The sequence below is a fragment of the Anabrus simplex genome, chromosome 2, assembly GCF_040414725.1.
Source record: "Anabrus simplex isolate iqAnaSimp1 chromosome 2, ASM4041472v1, whole genome shotgun sequence".
Classification (NCBI taxonomy): domain Eukaryota; kingdom Metazoa; phylum Arthropoda; class Insecta; order Orthoptera; family Tettigoniidae; genus Anabrus; species Anabrus simplex.
Genome location: NC_090266.1, coordinates 264,881,152 through 264,900,809, shown reverse-complemented (window position 1 = coordinate 264,900,809; position 19,658 = coordinate 264,881,152). Strand labels below are relative to the sequence as shown.

At 41.2% G+C, this 19,658-nt stretch overlaps 1 protein-coding gene across 1 annotated transcript in view; it reads right to left on the bottom strand.

The window, feature by feature from the left end:
* Window positions 1-19,658, bottom strand: part of LOC137498455 (piggyBac transposable element-derived protein 3-like) — a 116,863-nt gene that overhangs the window by 58,293 nt on the left and 38,912 nt on the right. The window lies entirely within an intron of this gene.

The window sequence follows — 19,658 nt, the reverse complement described above, 5'->3', positions numbered from 1 at the left end:
ACTAATTGTATTCAGTGGGGAAGTGTTTTGTAAGCCTGTTCAATAATTATTTTAATATGTGGCTATATTCAGATTTTTCATTGCGTGGTCGCGAATCTGCAAGTATCCGACCAGGGACATTGCCGTACGTATAGACCAGAGGTTTCCAATTTGTGCGGGCTCGAGGGCCATTTTGGAAACCCTAGTCATGTTCGCGGGCCATAATAATATGCACAGTTCAATTGAAATGAGGGTTTGATCATTTTAATTGCTTAAAACATTATTTTAAAATTGCATAAAAGAGTGAAATTTGGAGCCGGGCTGAGTGGCTGAGACTATCGAGGCCCTGGCCTTCTGACACCAACTTGGTAGGTTCGAATCTGGCTCAGCCCGGTGGTATTTGAAGTTGCTCAATTACGTCAGCCTCGTGTCAGAAGATTTACTGGCACGTAAAAGAACTCCTGTGGGACAAAATTTCGATACCTCGGCGTCACGAAAACCATCAAAAGTAGTCAGTGGGACGCAATAAAAATAATATTATTACTCGAAGAACAAGTGAATACTTGAAAAGAGGAAATAGTATTAAAGAATTATTAGTTCTGACTTGAGTCTATAAGGTGTATAAAAATGAATACGTTTTTGAACGAGCTAATAAATAATTTTGTGGCCTTTCTTCACATTATTTCTTAAAGTGCTCTCGCGGACCTCAAAAATGGCTTCGCGGATCACATGCGGCCCGCGGGCAGCTAATTGGAAACCCCTGGTATAGACGTGTTCGCAGAAGCGGCGCGGGCAAGTGTAGAAATGTACGCTAATCGGCAACAGGATTAGAGCCACTAAGTAAAATTATTCAGGTGGTGTTTATGGGACGCACATGTGTGGTGGGGTTGAGCTAACGGAAGTGACAATATAGCACAACGGATAAGGCTACTAATTATATATTCCAGTAAAGTAGGCTACACATATTTCGTGCGTGATTTCGTATGTTGCCAGGACAATGATGTTAACTTCATGAAACGCCAGTAATTTATTTTTTAATGACTATGAAACTGAGTGGGAGTGACGGTGGTGTTGTGCGGTTCAATAACTAAGCATGTCATTCCAGTAAGCGACATAACGAGTTCGGGACCAAATGCACGAGACCTTCAAGCTGAACCTCGGGAAGACGACCTCATGATGAAGCTGCCTAAGGAGATGGGTTTAAAGATAAAAATTTCATTGTTCCGTATTGAAATTATTGATGTTAAAAATTAAATAACTGGAAAGGAGGTGATTGCTACGTTTCTTTCTTTTGAGTATTGAATAGGTTGAACCTCCTTTCCAGTTATTTAATTTTTAACATTAAGGAGATGGGAACAAAAGGATCGATCCAGGACATCTTGAACATGTCTGGCTAAAATGGGGTGGGCAGGTCTCGATGGAGGAAGCTGAAATATCGCCTACAATGAGCTAAGTGAACAAAGATTGTTAGCATGCGTTAGGGATAGTAACGACCTCGCAGAGAGTTATTGTTTAGTCATGTAAATAAGATTTAATTAAGCCTCTTTGGCAAGTATTTTATATAGATGAGATGCGACTTAGGTTCCTCAGGCTATTGAATTGTATTATGTTCATGTTGTGTAAGCCCATTAGGCAATCTGATAATATAATTATGAGATTAATAAAGCCCATAAGGCAAGCAGATAATTCTCATATGGCTATTTCATGGGTCCTTTGTATAGTTAATTCTATTTTACGGGTAATGTGGGAGTTAGGAGTAACGTAGGATTGTTTCTAGAGATAGTTCAGTGTATTCATTACGCATGATAATGTAAATAGTTGGAAGGTAAGGATCATCAAAAGGTAAGTTTGTTATTCTCAGATATCGGGGAGGATAGTAAAATATAGTTAGGTTATTGTAGGATTTACATGATACACATGCATGGTTGATTTGCAGGTTTTACTATGATTTGGGCTAGTTGCGGAGGCTGATACAACGTTGAAACTAAAGTTATCTAAATGTCCGACCGAGTTCTACACTACCATACACTTGACTCGAACCTGGATCTCGAGGGTAAAATGTTGTGCCATATGAGAGTTGCGCCACAGTTTTTGTGAATAAGTAGTACATGGCTGTACTTTGAGTAAATGATGTAGACCCGAAGTGTGGTCCAGCGATAGAGCCTTGCATTCAAGAAAGTGAATGATACCTTGCTTGTGTCAAGAAGGCGCTTTGTGAGCACATATGCCCGCTATGGTTAAGGCGGAAGATAAACCCTAGTTTGGTGTCGGAACAAGGGAGATGGTGTAACTGGGTCAGGGAGGAGTGTTTGTTTACAATTTTTTGTCGCTAGTTAGGGTGAGTTCCTCCCTTCCCTACGCAGGTCAATGACAGACCTACCTTACCCGGGAAGACCGACCATCTTTAAATGTTCGCATGCATAATATTTTGCTTCTTTTCTATCCAGTTGTTGTATTTTTTGGTGACAGATGCATTGTCCACCTGTCAGTACCTGTGTGCACGTTATTTGTGATATCCTTGTGTATATTATGCTTGTTGTTAGAGAGTCAGGTAACCGTATGATTCCCAGGGGTCGTGAGTTCAATTACTCATCTGGGTTTGCGGAACCACGTCCGCAGTAAATTCTGTGCCCTTTGGATGGGTATAATTTAGTTCTATGTATATGTACGGTTGTAAATATGTCCCGTACGCACTGGAATTTTCGAGGGTTAATGTTCTTATTCTGCTAAACGTTACTAATCCTAACACTACAATTTTCTTCATAGATGCCATGGTGTTGTACACTGACGACTGGTTCACTTAGAGCTCAAGCATCAAATAAGGAAACACCGTCACTGATCTCAAGATTTGTAATGACAGCCACTTATTGGCAATTTTCGCACCAGTCTAGTGCATTAGGTTTGTAAGATATTTGATTTTGATATAGCAGTTGACTATGCTCTCGTTCATTAAATTGTTTGAATTGTAAGTTGTTCCTCATTTACGCATATAATACGTAAGTGCTCCTATCCGGTTAGACCTATAGGTTCATTTTAGTTAACCTCTCGCCACGGGACCAGACACGCGCTCTACGGCAGATAATTCGGTGTATTTTGGACAGGTAGGGAGGTAAGTTATCGAACCCTCCCATGTATAGTTGATTTATCCATTCACATAAGCCCCTAAAGGGTATAATACTCTAATTTGGATCTTACCAGAGGGTTAGACGACTTTTCTTTTACAAACTCAGTACAACCATAAATTACCCTCACAACTAGGGCTCGGACTTATAGGACATGTCAATTTCTTTATCCTGGATCATTTTTCCATTCCTAAGTTAACTTAGCAACTTTCTAACATTTGTGAGCACTGTGAAGCATTTTTCATTGATCACATTTGGCCATATTTTAGTGTTAGGTCACATTTTGGCCAAGTCGTCGAATAAGTGCATGTTCTTAGTCATATTTATGTTGTATTTAACATTTCAACAGATTTTCTAGACATTATTTCATAATGCTTGCACAGCTGATCGTCAGGAAGTTTGTTTGTCAATCCTTACTTGGTGGTAGTGGGATTTACCAGGAATGTCCTGTCAAAACCTGCAGGCGAAAGGTTCTTTATATATACCAGGAACAGCTTGAATCATAGCCGTCTGTAGTACTATAGAGACGGCTATACATGAGCCCATTTGTTATGCCAAAAGTATTGTAACGAGTTGGCGGGGTAGTAGGATCAATTAACACTAGGCTGGTAGCTTCAATACTAAGATTTATTAGCTAGGCACTAAACTACACAAGACTACACACGACTTTTGCTCATAACACACACTTACTCAGTTCGCGCGCTCTCTCTCCCTTCGTTTCTCACTTGTTCTCACACTACACAGTTTTACACTCACACACAAGGTCCCGCGTCGCACGGCTACACGTTCTCTCCTTCGCCGACAATCCGCACTGTAGTACACTAGTCCGGTAATCACGGCAGTTCATATACTTCACTACACTGGCAGTCGCTCACGACTGAACCACACCAACTTCTAACTCAGTATAACTCTCACTGACTGCAGGCAGGTTGTTCCTCTCTTATATACCTGCCCTGGCCCTTCTAGAATCGTCCGGATGCTGGTTGGATCCAGGAATATCGTGAGATGGAACACTCCAGATTAATCGTGGAGTCATCTCCATACTCCTCTGCTACGGGACCGCGAGCGGAAGCGAGTGGGGCTGGCCTAGCACTTAAGCGCTGCTTGTGATTGGCGCAACTGAAGCGTAAGGGATGGGCCTATACGGTGCCGGGCCGGGCCCACTGCCAGTTGGCATGGCGGACGCTATGACCATTACGCTATGATTCATTGTGCTTGAAGAAGAAACAAATAGGTACCTTTCTCTCCCTTTCTTCCTCTTTTCCGACAGCCAACGTTGTTTGTTTGTTTTCAGGAGTGGTGGGAAGGAATTTCTACTACACACTACTTATGTCCCTGTATAGTATAATTTTGTCCCTGTTAATGAGGGAGTTGAACAGTTACAGCGCGAAGATATATTTATTCTTAGTTTATTTTCCGAATTCTTGTATTGCTGGTCGTAAACACGCCATACTTCAATGCTATCAATTTATTACTTGTCCTCTATCTTCGAGTGTACTTCCTAGAAATATTCTGTGCTCTACCTACATTCCTACAATTTTTTTTTTTTTTTCTATTTGCTTTACGTCGCACCGACACAGATATGTCTTATGGCGACGATGGGACGGGAAAGGCCTAGGTAGTGGAAGGAAGCGGCCGTGGCCTTAATTAAGGTACAGCCCCGGCATTCCTACAATTACGTTGACGGCTTTGAATATTCTTATGTGAGTCTGCCAGTGATCTGTTGGTCCCTATTTCGAGGAAAAAAGATTGTATTCTAACTGCTTTTTATTATTCATGAAAAACATTCGTGAATGCTGCAACAATGTAACACAGTGAACGCGAGACCACTGATGTATAACAGTCTAGTGGTGTGTGAGGCAGTCATTGCTGCAAGTGTCTATTTGTCACCGGCTTACACATGCCGCAGCAGTTCTCGTTGCTGCTTCCCACAGTTCAGAACATTTCAGTTTTTATAGTGGGGACTCTCCCGTCTTACATTTTGCTTGCTTATCCTCAAAAGTTGAGTAATGCGGAAAATATCTGAGGTGATTGCAGACCACAGCTTTCGTTGTGGAGAGATGGGAATTTATATTATACAGTTCTGTGGATGGTGTGTAGGGGTTAAATTCTTAAGACGATAATCGACATTAAATATCGCCAAATGGGGTTAGGTTGACCCACTGTCTGCTTTATGTTAAATTTGATTTTTTATGACTCTGGGGTGACCGACCTTTCTGAAACTTGGTCAATATTTAAATTATAGCCTTGACATAAACATCAATTTTAGTACTTATTACAGAGTAGTGTAACAATGAAGTTCAAAGTTTGCGCAATATTGAAGACCATCAATAAAGCTTCCCCTTTTTAACACTTAAACAGTCTGATCATATTGGCTGTCACCAAGGCGATCATGAATCCTGTTTATCAGGGTTCCTTTCGGAATTTCGTACTCCTTGTTTGCCTTATCAGTGCTTAGTTTTCCTGCAAAGTTTGTGTGAGACACTTCTCTAAGGCTTCAGTAGATTTACGTTTGGGTACACGTGGCTTTTCACACTAAACACTAAAATGGTCTGAATTGCGTTAAGCAGCAACGAGAACTGCTCCAGCATGTGTAAGCTGTTAACACACAGACACTTACAACAATGACTTCCTCATACCACCACTAGAATGTTATGGATCACTGTTGTAGAGTCCACTGTTTCACATTTTTCCCGCATCCAGGAATGTCTACCCATGAATACCATATAAAGCAGTTAAAACTTTTCAAGATATTAAGAAATACAGTCAACTTCACCCCAAGTTTGTCGAGTGGTCAACTTCACACTGATTTCACTTATAATTCACAGACTTATAACTATATGTCTGTTCATAGGTAATGCTGTGGTTGTAGCTGTGAGGAATCAAGATATGACATACGTAACGCCTAGACGTGTGTGTTGTTTAATGAATGTTACTCGTATTAAAGTTACAACTCATTACTTAAACTCATTTTTCAACATTTCGTCAACGTCACCCCAGCGGCCAAATTCGCCACATTTGACGGAAACGAAAACAAATACTGAAAATAATACTATTAAAATCACGTCGTATTTCCAGTAAATCGACCGGATCAGGAATGGAATGAATGAAGCCCCATTTAGCGGCGAGGATAAGAATTTTGCCGGCTGCCGAAGCCTCTCGCACTGCTCCGGGGCAATGATTGACGACTGTCAAGTGAAATGAAATTATATTGGAGAGTTTTGCTGAAATGGATGATGACAGGGATAATCGGAGTACCCGGAGAAAACTTGTCCCGCATCCGCTTTGTCCAGCACAAATCTCACATGGAATGACCAGGATTTGAACTACGGTACCCAACGGTGAGAGACCAGCACGCTGTCGCCACGGAGGCAACACTGCAAATAATACTAAATATGGATGTGATATTAGTGACTAGTTATTCAATATGTCTATAAATACTGTCCATTAAATCATACCTCAGTTAACTCCGGTTCATTTACTGCATGTGTTCTTGAACTTCTATTTGCTATTTAAAAATACCTCCGCACTGAACTAATCCACCCACTACGCAGTATAACCAAGCACTGAAATCTTAGTGAGGTTAGAAATGGAGTGATAGAATGGGGACCTGTGTTCAGCTACTCACATGCCGGAAGTGTCTCAAAGAACACGTGTCTTGGCAAACACCGCTCAGAAACGTCAGAGTCGTTCTATCTGCGGCCCAACAATAGCATGCGAGCATCAATTGAGAAATATTGGCTTGCTACCGGTAGGCGTTGTAGAATGAATGTGAAGTGCATCCAGAATGCCAACAGCCCCATAATATAACGCAGTGATGTTAACATCAGTGCTAGTGGTGGTGATGTTAGTGCTGATAATGATCGGTAGCCTTGATTTGAACCCCGGCACTGGACTGTTTTGAGAGGACAGATGGTCATGAAGGAAGTAATTCAAGAAAATGACACCAGAGGAAAAAGGGTATAAAGAGCAGCTTCAAAAAGGAACTGAGTAATTTAAAAGCGAGTTTGAATGAGAGGAAATTAAGAAAGAAGTATTGGATTTCGAAGAAATGGTGAAGGTGTTTGATTTAAAGGAATAGTTGTGAGTCAGGGAAGATACGAGCAATGCCCTAATATATGGACTGGTAGATTCGGATAGGATGAACCTAAATAATATGACAGACAAAGTTAGCTCATTGACCAGGAAGAAAGTGAAAGTAATTTGCAGTGTGCGTGAAATTGAATTCGGATGAATTAAAAGACATGAAAATATAACGCTTTAGCCTGGGTAAAGTGCGAAAGTCAGGGAAAGCGTCTAACTGTGGTGGGCAAATCTTGTAGCAGAATTTGGTCGCCAAGCGGCTACAAGATATGTAACGAGGTCTTGATGTGCCATCAGGCGAGGGTGAAGGTTAAGGCCGAGGCAGGCAGGTCAGTGATTGCTAAGCAGGGAAGATTTCACGTTGTGGAGACAGGAGGAAGTCAAGTGAACGATGATACGCAGCAACGACATCAACATTCTAGGCCAGCTGTAGGTGAAGAAGAAGCTCTTACCAGGATGGAGGACGTCATAGGAAGACAAGAGATGTAAGGTATCACTAAATTTAAAAGATATGGATGAGGAGTACATGTGAAAACAGTGGCATGAATTATGAATTAATTAACTCACCAAATGGAAATATTATTCAAAGTTGTAAGCATTACAGATATAAAAACAACAGTATGGCACATACTGTACAGTAGGTTGTAAAATTATAGAGGGCACTCAGAGAAAGCTGAGAAATGGTGAAGGGAGGGAATTAATGTGTGAAAATGAGATTACGAGAATATTTTTTAGCTATCTTCTTTACGTCGCACCATCACATATATGTCTTATGGCGACGTTGGGAGCGGAAAGGCCTAGGAATGGGAAGGAAGCGGCCGTGGGCTTAATTCAGGTACGTCTCCAGCATGTGCCTGGTGTGAAAATGGGAAAACACGGAAAACCATCTTCAGGGCTGTCGACAGTGGGATTCGAACCCACTATCTCCCGGACGCGAACACACAGCTGCGCCCCCATAACCGCACGGCCAACTCGCCCGGTACGAGAATATTTAAAACATGGCTCCCAGTAGGGCATGAACTACAGATACGAAATAGGGGAGGGTTCAAAACGGCCGCAATACGGAAGGTACATCTGTGTTTGTAAAGGAGACAGTAAGTAAACAAATAGAGCGAGAGAAATCGGACTTTGATGAAGTAAGTTATTCTGGATGAAGATAAAAGAAGGAAGGAGAGAATTTATCATAGGATATTTTACAACCCACTGGAAGGATCACGTTTTACGAAAGACGGTTTATTCTATGATCTCATTGAAGAAATGAACCAGATTAAATTAAAGAATGAAGAACCGGGGATCATTCTAATGGGAGATGTTATGAATGGGTGGATGGAAAGAAATCGGTATTTGATACAGAAGTAGACGATATATTAACAGAAGGAAGGGGAAATAAAGGCAAAGAGTCAACAAGAATGTATAGAAATTATTAGACCGAGCTTGATAGCTGCAGTTGCTTAAGTGCGGCCAGTGTCCAGTTTTCGGGAGATAGTGGGTTCGAACCCTACTGTCGGTGGCCCTGAAGATGGTTTTCCGTGGTTTCCCATTTTAACAGCAGGCAAATATTGAGGCTGTACCCCAATTAAGGACACGGCCGCTTCCTTCCCATTCCTAGCCCTCTACTATCCCATCGTCGCCATAAGACCTATCTGTGTCGGTGCGACGTAAAGCAACTTGCAAAAAAAAAAAGGAATTATTAGAAATGTGTGTCGTCGAACTAGGATATACTAAACGAATGCTTGACAGGGGATGAAGAAGAAGTTAAACTTATGTAGTTAATTCACGAAGGAGTAATATCGGTCTAGTTATATCCACTAGAGAGGCATTAAACTGGGTTAAAAACCTAAAGGTAAAGACCTGGGCCACGTATCATCATTTCCCAATATTGCTATTCAGTTCTAGAGGGGTGGGATGAATAAAAACTAAAGAGAAAATATCAGGGCACTAATATGCAGAAACAGTTGGTAAGATACAGAAAGAGTGACGAACATAGAGATGAATATTTAAGGATTATTTTAGGGAAATGTCTTGAAAGTGGGCATTGAGAAAACGATTGATTATGACAACATATATGAAGCTATACGAATAGTGGAAAGAGCAATAGTAATAGTTGGCAGCAAAATCGTTGTCACCGAGCTCGATAGCTGCAGTCGCTTAAGTGCGGCCAGTATCCAGTATTCGGAAAATAGTAGGTTCGAACCCCACTGTCGGCAGCCCTGAAAATGGTTGTCCGTGGTTTCCCATTTTCACACCAGGCAAATGCTGGGGCTGTACCTTAATTAAGGCCACGGCCGCTTCCTTCCCACTCCTAGCCATTTCCTGTCCCATCGTCGCCATAAGACCTATCTGTGTCGGTGCGACGTAAAGCAACTAGCAAAAAAGTCATTGTAAAAAAAAGAGAAAGGTAAAGGAAAGTAATGTAAACTGTTGGTATAAGGATGAACGTAAAAAAAATCTGTTGTTCAATGTACAGAAATGAGGGAACGCAAGAGTTAAGGATAGAATTTTGTAAGAAAGGAGAAGAGTGTACAGGCTACTTAGTGAAAAATAAAAATAATTGGTAGGGTAAAGAGGTACAACTGGTAAATAGATATTGTAAAGGAAAGGAAATGGAAACCAAGAAAATTAACAAACGTCTTACAGAAAATAGCAATATTCTCCGAACAGACATAAGCAACGACGAACTCATTGAGTATTTGGAGTATTTCAAGGGATAACTTGAGGGAAAGAGGAATGGAAATTTAATAACAATGTGACTGGTATACTATGACATAGAGATCACTTTGCTCCCACTAGATGATCAGGCGCTATTAGTGGAATCACAAACAAATATTGGAAAGAGATAAAAGCAGCCATAGGCTGGGAATAATAACAAAACTGATAGCCGCGAGTTATAGTCACTGTCTTCTGACTAAGGTGGCCGCAGTTCAAATCCTGACCAATATATAGGGATTTTTGAAATGGAAAAGTCACGTCCTTGTGGTTAGAATTCCATTTAAACCTAGAGGTCCCGTGAATATGTGCACAACATCAACAGTCACGTAAAATAACAACCTTGCTTGCTTTTAAAAAATATTTAACAAAATTACTGATGGTAGGAAAATCCCTGGATTTGAGCAACAACGAATATTTTGTCCTGTATACAAAAGGAAGGGAGAAAGGTCGAAGACCAATGATTATAGAGGAATTACTCTGTTAGATACTCAGCAGCATATATGCTGGAATATTAGCAAAAGGATTGGAGCATTACTCTGTTCTTATGATATACCAGACCGGATTCAGGAAAGGAATGAGTCGGTCTTCGCAAGAGTGTATGGAATAAGAGGAGCAAATAAACTCAGAAGAATTATGTACACTCAATTTCTCTAAAATTGGCCGTCGCTGATGACGTCATTCTTTCAAAAATCCTCTTGTTTGAAGTAAGATGGACATACTGTGTAGGTGGTAGGAATCCAAGTAACATTTCTTTGGCCACCGGCTATCCACAAATTACGAATATCCTCGCCTTTCGAGAATGTATACTATTAATATTTCTTTGTCTGTGATTTTTTGTGCAGCTGAGTGTATATAGATTAAATGTAGGATTGAAGTAAAGGAAGACTTAACGATAGTAGAAATGCAGGGTTTTCCCTATAAAACCTGATGGCTCGCACGCGGCTAAGCCAAATGCTGGCTTCCCCAACACCCGCGGTCCACCTGGCCACAGCCGGCCTGTACTCTTGTCTTCGCTTCTTAAATATGTAAATCTGCATAGGCCTATACAGAATAAGAAACCAAACTAAACTCTTACCTCACAGCAAATGCTCGAAATGTCCTTCCGCAGGTAAGCAGTCTACGTACCGGGTAAAAGCACTTCGATTAATACGATTTAGCTCGGCTACTGTAATGTTTCTCATTGCAGTTCATATATTTTCCTTAAGTTCTTCCAATTCGCGTGGATTTTTTTATCAGCTTCAAGCACTTCCGTAATTGTACCCATGGACTCCTCGACTCCTCTTCTGTATGAGCAGTTGCAAAATATTGTTGAAACTAAGAATATGATTGTTCCTCTTCCGTTAGCTGATAGAAAATGGGACGAGAAGTATATTTCGGTCCCGATCAACTTGCTGTGCTGAATTTCGGTAATGATTTTCGTGGCGAACGTTGATATTTTGCTCCAATTTCGTCTAATTTTCCTTCTGGAAAAGTCTAAGTTCCGGATGAAAGTTTAGAATTTTCACACTAATAGAGCATATCAAAAACTAGCTGTAAGGCTTTTCAGGTGTTCGCTCCATAAAACCATAGTTTCGTCTTAGGCTTAACACTACACTCACCAAAGTGGGGTGTTTCAGGCCCTACTCAGTGACGCTGGAGTGTATACAGGTGAATTTCCTATTTTTATGGTTTAGCAATGAGCCAGTAGTCTCATACTAATTCACAGGATCGTTAACTGAACTTCTGGAATGAGACAATTGACCGGGAAACCTCCTGGAAAAATTCCGAACGAACGCAAGGAGCCGATTCATATGTATAATAACATTTACATAACAAATGTTTGTTGCCTTAAAAGTCTTGCCATCTTCGCAGACGAATGAGGACAACTGACTACAGCGTGGGAAGTGAAGGATGGGAAGCAGGTAGGCAGCTAGGTGTGCCGCGGCGTGCGGGAAGCCAGCCAGCCGGCCAGCCTTCTCTCAGCCGAGCAAGAACGGTCAGGTTTTATACGGAAAACCCTGTACATTCAAATATCGAAGTAGACAGGGGTGCAAACTATTACCTATATTGTTCACATATTTTATTAACTATATACTGTACTTGACAATTAGCGAAAGGAGAATATGAGAAACTGTCTTAAAAAACAAATTCCTGACCTGTTTTCCCAGCGGACAACTTTCTGCCTTCTTCAACATCAACTGGTATAGAAAACAGCATAACAAAAACAACCACATGTTGCAGAAAATTTAATTCAAACACCAACATTAAGAACACCTAAGAATTGCAAGAAAATAAACGTGGTAGACAGAAGTTAAGAGTTGGAAATACCGTAGTCAATAAAATAGAATATTTGATAATTATATTAATCACCTAACGGTCAGTGAGATGATTAAATAAAGCGAGCGAAATATGAAAGGATAGAAGTTTGGAGAGGAAGATGTCAAATATTCAATACGCAATATCAATCTGCAGGAAAATATTTCAAATGCTTTAGAAAAATTTAAAGTGCTGTAAGAGGCAGAAATATGCAGCAAGGAAGAAGGTAGTAAGGAGGTAAATGTAATAGTTAACGAATTCTTCAAAATCATTATAGGGCTACCAGAATGCAGAGCCAATAGTGGAGTGGAGATATAATGATGCATAAAGACACAGATAAAAGGGTAACAAAACAATGGCTAAGAGTAATAAGAGCAAACAAAGTGGAAATTCTGAATTAACTCACCAACGTCAAATACATTCACACGAAAAATGCTGGGTGAACAAAATGCTAGATAGAACGAATAGCGGAATGCTACGATAAAGAGACTTTAAATGAAGAGGAAATACTGAGTAAGATAGTAAACAGTAGAGTGAAAGATACTGAGAAAATTATGATCATGATAGAATGTAAGACCAGGAGAACTTTTCTATAATTCTGTGAAATTGGCAAAAATTTTACAGTGATGAAATAAAGTCGTACAAATAGAGAACTAAGGGTGTGGTGTCAGGAAATAAAGTCAAAAGGCGAAGGATGACAAGAGTATTTGTTGTGTGGAGAAACAATGGAAGAGGTAGATATGGTCTGTAGTGAGAGAGGTAAATTAAAGTCAAATATCTCTACAGTGAATCTAATGTTAGAGTAGAAGAAGAGAAGGAATTCCATACAGATGTCAAATTATTAATTTAAATAATGAAGGGTTGAACGTTTAGATATAAGTTATGTTTGTCATAGAATATAGATCTAACACCTTTTTACCTCCCGAACAAAAAAATTACAACGAGTGAAATGAGTATAAGCCACTTACAAGCAGATCTAATTATAATGCCTAACGTATTAACAGGCCAAATAACTGTAACAGAAATTATCTGAATGCATGTATCAAAATAATATAATAAACGAATTCTCTCTCATCCGTTTCTGGCGTTCCGGAACTCGGGGAAAGGAGTATTCTATTCTATTCTATTATATTCTATTCTATTCTATTCTATTCTATTCTATTCTATTCTATTCTATTCTGTTCATCATCTACTTGGAAAAATTAATGATTTTGCGAATTCATACGCAAAATGATTTATGGAAAGCTGATAAAAATAAACATCTCACCATGAAAATATATAGTCCGCCTGGAGATGTAAGCAGCACGTGTCGCTGTATTAATTAAAGATAACATCTGCCTGGGTGAAGATTAAATTTTGTCTGATTATGGATCGGATTTCCGGTGGATAATACACCCCGGGCAGGTATTCACCAGGCTCTTCTGCTTCATCGTGCAGAATGAGCGTATCCTCTGCCATTAATAGCCCATATCACTTTATAGCTGGCCGTCCCGAACAACGCCAGGCTTGGCCATGCTTTCTACGAGAATGCAGAGAGGAAATGCTAACACTGCATTACCTACAGTACTGCACAAATGAAGTAAACGTATTTATACTATGCAAGCCCTTTTAGAATACTGTATATTAATAACTAAGTAAAGGTTTTTACCCCGGAAGACCCGGGCTCGATTCTCAGGTTTCTCACCCCCGGAGGCCCGGGTTCGATTCCCGGCTCTGCCACAAAATTTGAAAAGTGGTACGAGGGCTGGAACGGTGTCCACTCGGCCTCGGGAGGTCAACTGAGTAGAGGTGGGTTCGATTCCCATCTCAGCCATTCTGCAAGTGGATTTCCGTGGTTTCCCACTTCTCCTCCAGGCAAATGCCGGGATGGTACCTAACTTAAGGCCACGACCGCTTCCTTCCCTCTTCCTTGTCTATCTCTTCCGATCTCCCCATCCCCCAGCAAGGCCCCTGTTCAGCATAGCAGGTGAGGCCGCCTGGGCGAGGTACTGGTCATCCTTCCCAACTGTATCCCCCGACCCAGAGCTTGAAATTCCAGGACACTGCCCTTGAGTCGGTAGAGGTGGGATCCCGCGCTGAGTCCGAGGGTAAAACCAACCCTGGAGGGTAAATAGATTAAGATAGAAGAAGGATAAGAAGAAGAAGAGTAAAGGTTTTATATTTCACCGGAAGGTATCTTCCCCTAACTCTTGTATAAGGAAATTCATTTTAAGATATATTCGGAATTTCTTTAAGTTCCATAAACAGTCTAACAAATATAAAATAAGAAATTGTTGAATACCTCTTTCCGCAGAACATACTTGGTGAAAAGCGACAGACAGAGAGGCAGGGTTTTCAACAGCCGTATAACGCACGCTTATACCCTACAATTTGTCCAGGTCTACGTCTAGTAATATTCCGCACTCCGACAGGGAGAATTTTTAGCAGCTACATTATTTTAAGTGCAGGATGATTTTGTCTACCATAGCATTAAAGCATTGGATCACTGGCAGAATATCGAACTCCGGATCACGGGATTGTGGGTTCAAACCCAACAGATGTAGTCGGATTTTTTGAAGAGCTGGTAAAATTCAAATCGGCATTCCGCGACTTACGATGTCAACATGCAAGGGATCTCTGGTGTTTACTCGATAAATTAATCAAGGACCCAGGCAAAGGTCGCCCATGGGATTTCTGGTTCTTCCGTCATCTGTTAGAGTGAAAGGAAACGTCAAAATTGACATGCAGGCAGCCTAAATAGCATCAAATCAAAATGTATGCAACACCAGAGCAGAAGCCATACGACTATATTATTATTATTATTATTATTATTATTATTATTATTATTATTATTATTATTATTATTATCATTATTATTATTATTAACCCATTACATCTATTGAAAGTACATGTTACATACTTACTCTTATGGTCAGACTCCTAAGACGAATGATCAGTGTAGCGACTTTCAGTACATCGATCCAGGTTCAATTCCCAGTCGAACAAGGTATTTAACCGCGCCTGGCTAATTCCTCAGACTGCGGGACTGCGTGTTTGGGTTTTCCCCAACACTCTCCTCGTCATAAACACACAACGTACTACACTCCTCCAACAACCATAGAAACGCGCAATAGTCCATACATCCCCTCACACAGGGATGACGTCAGAAATGGCATGCGGCCGTAAAACTAGGCCACCTCCACACACATATATTGTTCACCCCATGCATTTCGGAAAAGGTCAGGAAGTAAAAAGGTTAGAGTTCCATTATAACTTTATGTAATAGTTCTTTGGACGACAGTCCTGAAAGGCTTCAATTTCATACGGCGTTACACTCTTGACTGAAGTAGTTTTCTAGCTAATGTAAGCTCACCGGACAAAAAAACTTTTCACCCTGGAGAAATCATTACAAGCATCATTTAATCGTTTAACTTCACCTCTGGACTTGATAACTGCCTGGATTCGGTTAGGGAGTAAGTCCACAAGGTCGTGCAGGTACGTCGCATCCAGGTTAAGTCACTCGCTGAGGATTTGATCGCGCACTTCCACCAAATTGCTGGAATGCTGATGTCGGCCTTTTACCCGCTGTTACAATGGGGGATCAATTCAGGGGACTTTGCAGGCCAATCGAGATGTAATACAGTAGGGGAGTGTTCATAAAACCAGTCACATATGGGTCCAGCCAGATGAACCTTGCTGTTGTCATCTTGAAATATCGCTGTATCAACAGCATACTCATCATACAGATGTTGACTTAAACGCAACACCTGATCATCCAGAATGTTTAAATAAACATAATGTGACCCCCCTCCCCACAGCACAGACCCGCCACCAGCTCTAACCTGACTTTGCACATATGCAGGATGAAATGCTTCATTTGGCCTTCGGTGGACTCAGCGACGTGTGTCATTGGAATACAGGCAAAACGATGATTTGTCAGGGCATAGTACGTTCCACCAGTCAGCTACTGTCTACGTTCGATGATTTCTAGCCCACTGAGTACGTGCATCTTTATGTGCCTGCGTGAGCAATGGCCTCTTGTGAGATGACCGACTCCAAATGTTCACTGCATGCAGTTCTAGTCGAAATGTTCTCTCGCTAACAAGTTGATATGGACCTTCACTCACTGAATGCAGCAATTCCTGTCGGGTTTGGAAGCGATTTTGATTCACAAGCCGTGAAACGCGTGTTTCTCAATCAGGAACGTCCTTCCGACCACAATTCTGTCGTCATGTTTTGTGGTCACGTGTAGTACACCATTGCTTATAGACACGTTGAACAGTCCACTGCGAAACACCAAAAAATCCAGCAACTTAACGCACCTTATGACCAAGCACGATTGCCCCTTCTTGACACTCTGTCACATCCTTACATCTACCCATGTTGATGTCCACTGTCCGCTTGAAAAGTCAAAGTCTCACTGATCGCTACTGTCTTATGCTCACGTAGAGGCAGTGCACGTGGAGTTGAGCACGGGACTTGTTCGCTGCGCCATTTGAAACAGGCTTAAGCATCCATCTGTGCGTGTGCACCAGCGTGGCTATTTTTTATCTGGTTAGCTTAGATCATCTAGGAAAGCTGTTCTCTTGATGTTATCTCCAAATTCCTCATTTTTGACTTGCTGCGTTCTTATTGGAAGCCCTTCAATTAAAACCAGTTATTCTCAGGTGACACGATATCAAATCAAATGGAAATTCACAGCCAGCATTACACGATATTATTGCAAATTCTTCTTAAAGATATCTACATATGGTTAATCATTATGATAGTATTTAGGGGTTGTAGTAAGGACCTAGAGGAGACGGCGCATATGTCACTGGTAGGATTCTGATTAGAGTATGGTCGCAGGGCATGGGAACCTCACCAGTATTACATGATTCGAGAACTGGAATACATCTAAAGGAAAGAAGTACGATTTGTTCTGAGCGACTTCCGACAAAAGAGTAGTGATACGAAAATGTTGCAATCTGGGATGACTTGGGAGTAAGGAGATGAGACACTCGGCTAAGTGGTAAATTCCGAACTGTCAGCAGAGATATGGCGTGAAATGACACTAGTAGACGAATAAGCTTGCGTGGAGTTTTTGAAAGCAGGGAAGATAATAATACGAAGATAAAATTTAAATTCAGGGGTATAAGTTGGGGAGAACTTCGTTTACAGGACCAGGAATGAGGTATTGGAATAACTCGCCAAGGGAAATCGTCGATAGGTTCCCAACTAATTTGAATGAATTTAAATGCTATGTAAACAACTCATAGAGAATCTGCCGCTAGGTGATGGCCATAAATGAATCAGTTATTTTTACAAACCTTAAGTCTCTAATTTCGTCATTGTTATGAGAGAAAATGGAATGCGGCAACGTATGCGCATTATTCCTTGTATAAATCCCGTAAGTCTGATGAATAGAACAGATGTGAGGACACTGGGACTCCGTAAATCATTGATTTGCGGAGTTTCTCAACGTGGCTATTGTTGACTACAGCTCCCGGAGACCTCCACAGTTCAAGAAGTCTGTCCTGCCCATTGAATCCCATGGGACGGAAGTGCCTCGAGATAAGTAAGTAAAATTTCATTTGTAATATTATATATATTTCGTGCATTCTAGGGACCACTTTGGTATAGTTAATACTACCCAGTACGTTGATGGCCTTATAAGCTACCAGGTGTACGCATAAATCTTTTCCGGTTTCACTAAGGGATGCCACCAGCGAACAGTACGCAGCGTATGGATTTGACACATACAGTACGTCAGTTCGTCCGTCAGGCATTAACTACCATCACACACAAGTTGAGTCCGCCAAACACTAGCGTCTGTGTTGTATCGTTCAGTGATCATGTCGACGTTTGTGCCTGAAAAGGAACATTTGCGGCACGAATCGCTTTTCTTATTTAATCAAAAAAGGCTGTGGAAAGTCATCGTTTGCTGGTAGAGATATATGACGAACACGCTCCATCGATTGCAACATGTGAGACATGGTTTCGACAATTTATACGTTGTGATTTAAATGTGAAAGACAGTGCGCGAAGACGAGCAATTGCAGACGTTACTGGATGATGACCTAGCTCAAACTCAGCAGCAATTGGCACAAGCATCAAATGTGCGACAAGAAATAATCAGCAGAAGTTTAAGAGCAATGGGGAATATCAGTAAACTCGGTAAATGGGTCCCACACTATTTCAATGAACGGTAAATTGAAAATCGCAGTCACTTGTGAAAAGCTGTTTCAACGCCACGACAGAAAATCATTTCTGTGCCGAATTGTGACGGGTGACGAAAAATGGATTTAATTTGAAAAACCCGAAGCGGAGAAAATCGTGGCTGTCACCTGGCGAAGCCGGTCCTTCAACACCAAGGCCAAACCGCTTTGGCAAGAAGACCATGCTTGTGTCTGGTGGGACCACAGCGGTATTGTGTATTATGAACACTTGAAGCCCGGCAAAACCGTTATTGCACAACGCTATCGCCAAGAAATTATTAATTTAAATCACGCATTGATCAAAAGACGACCAGAATAGGCCAGGAGACATGACAAACCGATTTTGTTACACGACAATGCGCCATTTCACACAGCAAAACCAGTGAAAGACACCTTGAAATCGCTTGGATAAGACAGCCTTACGCACCCGCCGTACTACACCGACCTGATGCCATCCATCACCTCCTCGCATCAATGGCGCATATGCTCGCAGAGCAGCACTTCAACAATTTCGAGGAAGTTGGAAAATGGCTCGACGAATGGTTTACCGCAAAATACAAGCAGTTTTTCTGGCATGGTATTTATAACTTACCTGAAAGATGGGCGAAGTCTGTAGAAGCCGATGGCCAATATTGTCAATGAAGGAAATGTGAATTTCCACATAAAATTACGTGTTTTCCTTACGACAAAAACCGGCAAAGACATATGCATACACCTGGTATAACAGTACTCCCAGTGTGATTGCGATGACCTAAAAGAAAGCGTGCATACATAACCTTCCAATCAATATACAGAAAATGAACTGTTGGAAGAATTGGAATGATACATTTTTTTGCTATTTGTTTTACGTCGCACCAACACAGATAGGTCTTATGGTGGCGATGGGACAGGAAATGCCTAGGAATAGGAAGGAAGCGACCGTGGCCTTAAGTCAGGAACAGCCCCAGCATTTGCCTGGTATGAAAATGGGAAATCACGTGAAACCATCTTCAGGGCTGCCGACAGTAGGATTCGAACCCACTATCTTCCGGATGCGAGCTGAAATCTGCGCGCCCCTAACCGTACGGCCAGCTCGCCCGGTGGTAGGATACATACCGAATGAATGGGGAAATTCATAGATCATCGAAAACCGTATATGACAGGGATATCACTGGCAGAGAGGTTGGTTACAAATGTTGTTCATTTCAAAATCACTTCTATGGTGCGTACTTTTATAAGAACGCAGTTTTAAATTTCTAGCGATGTTTTTTAATTGCCATAGACATTATTTTCTAGATGAATACTGCAATTCAAC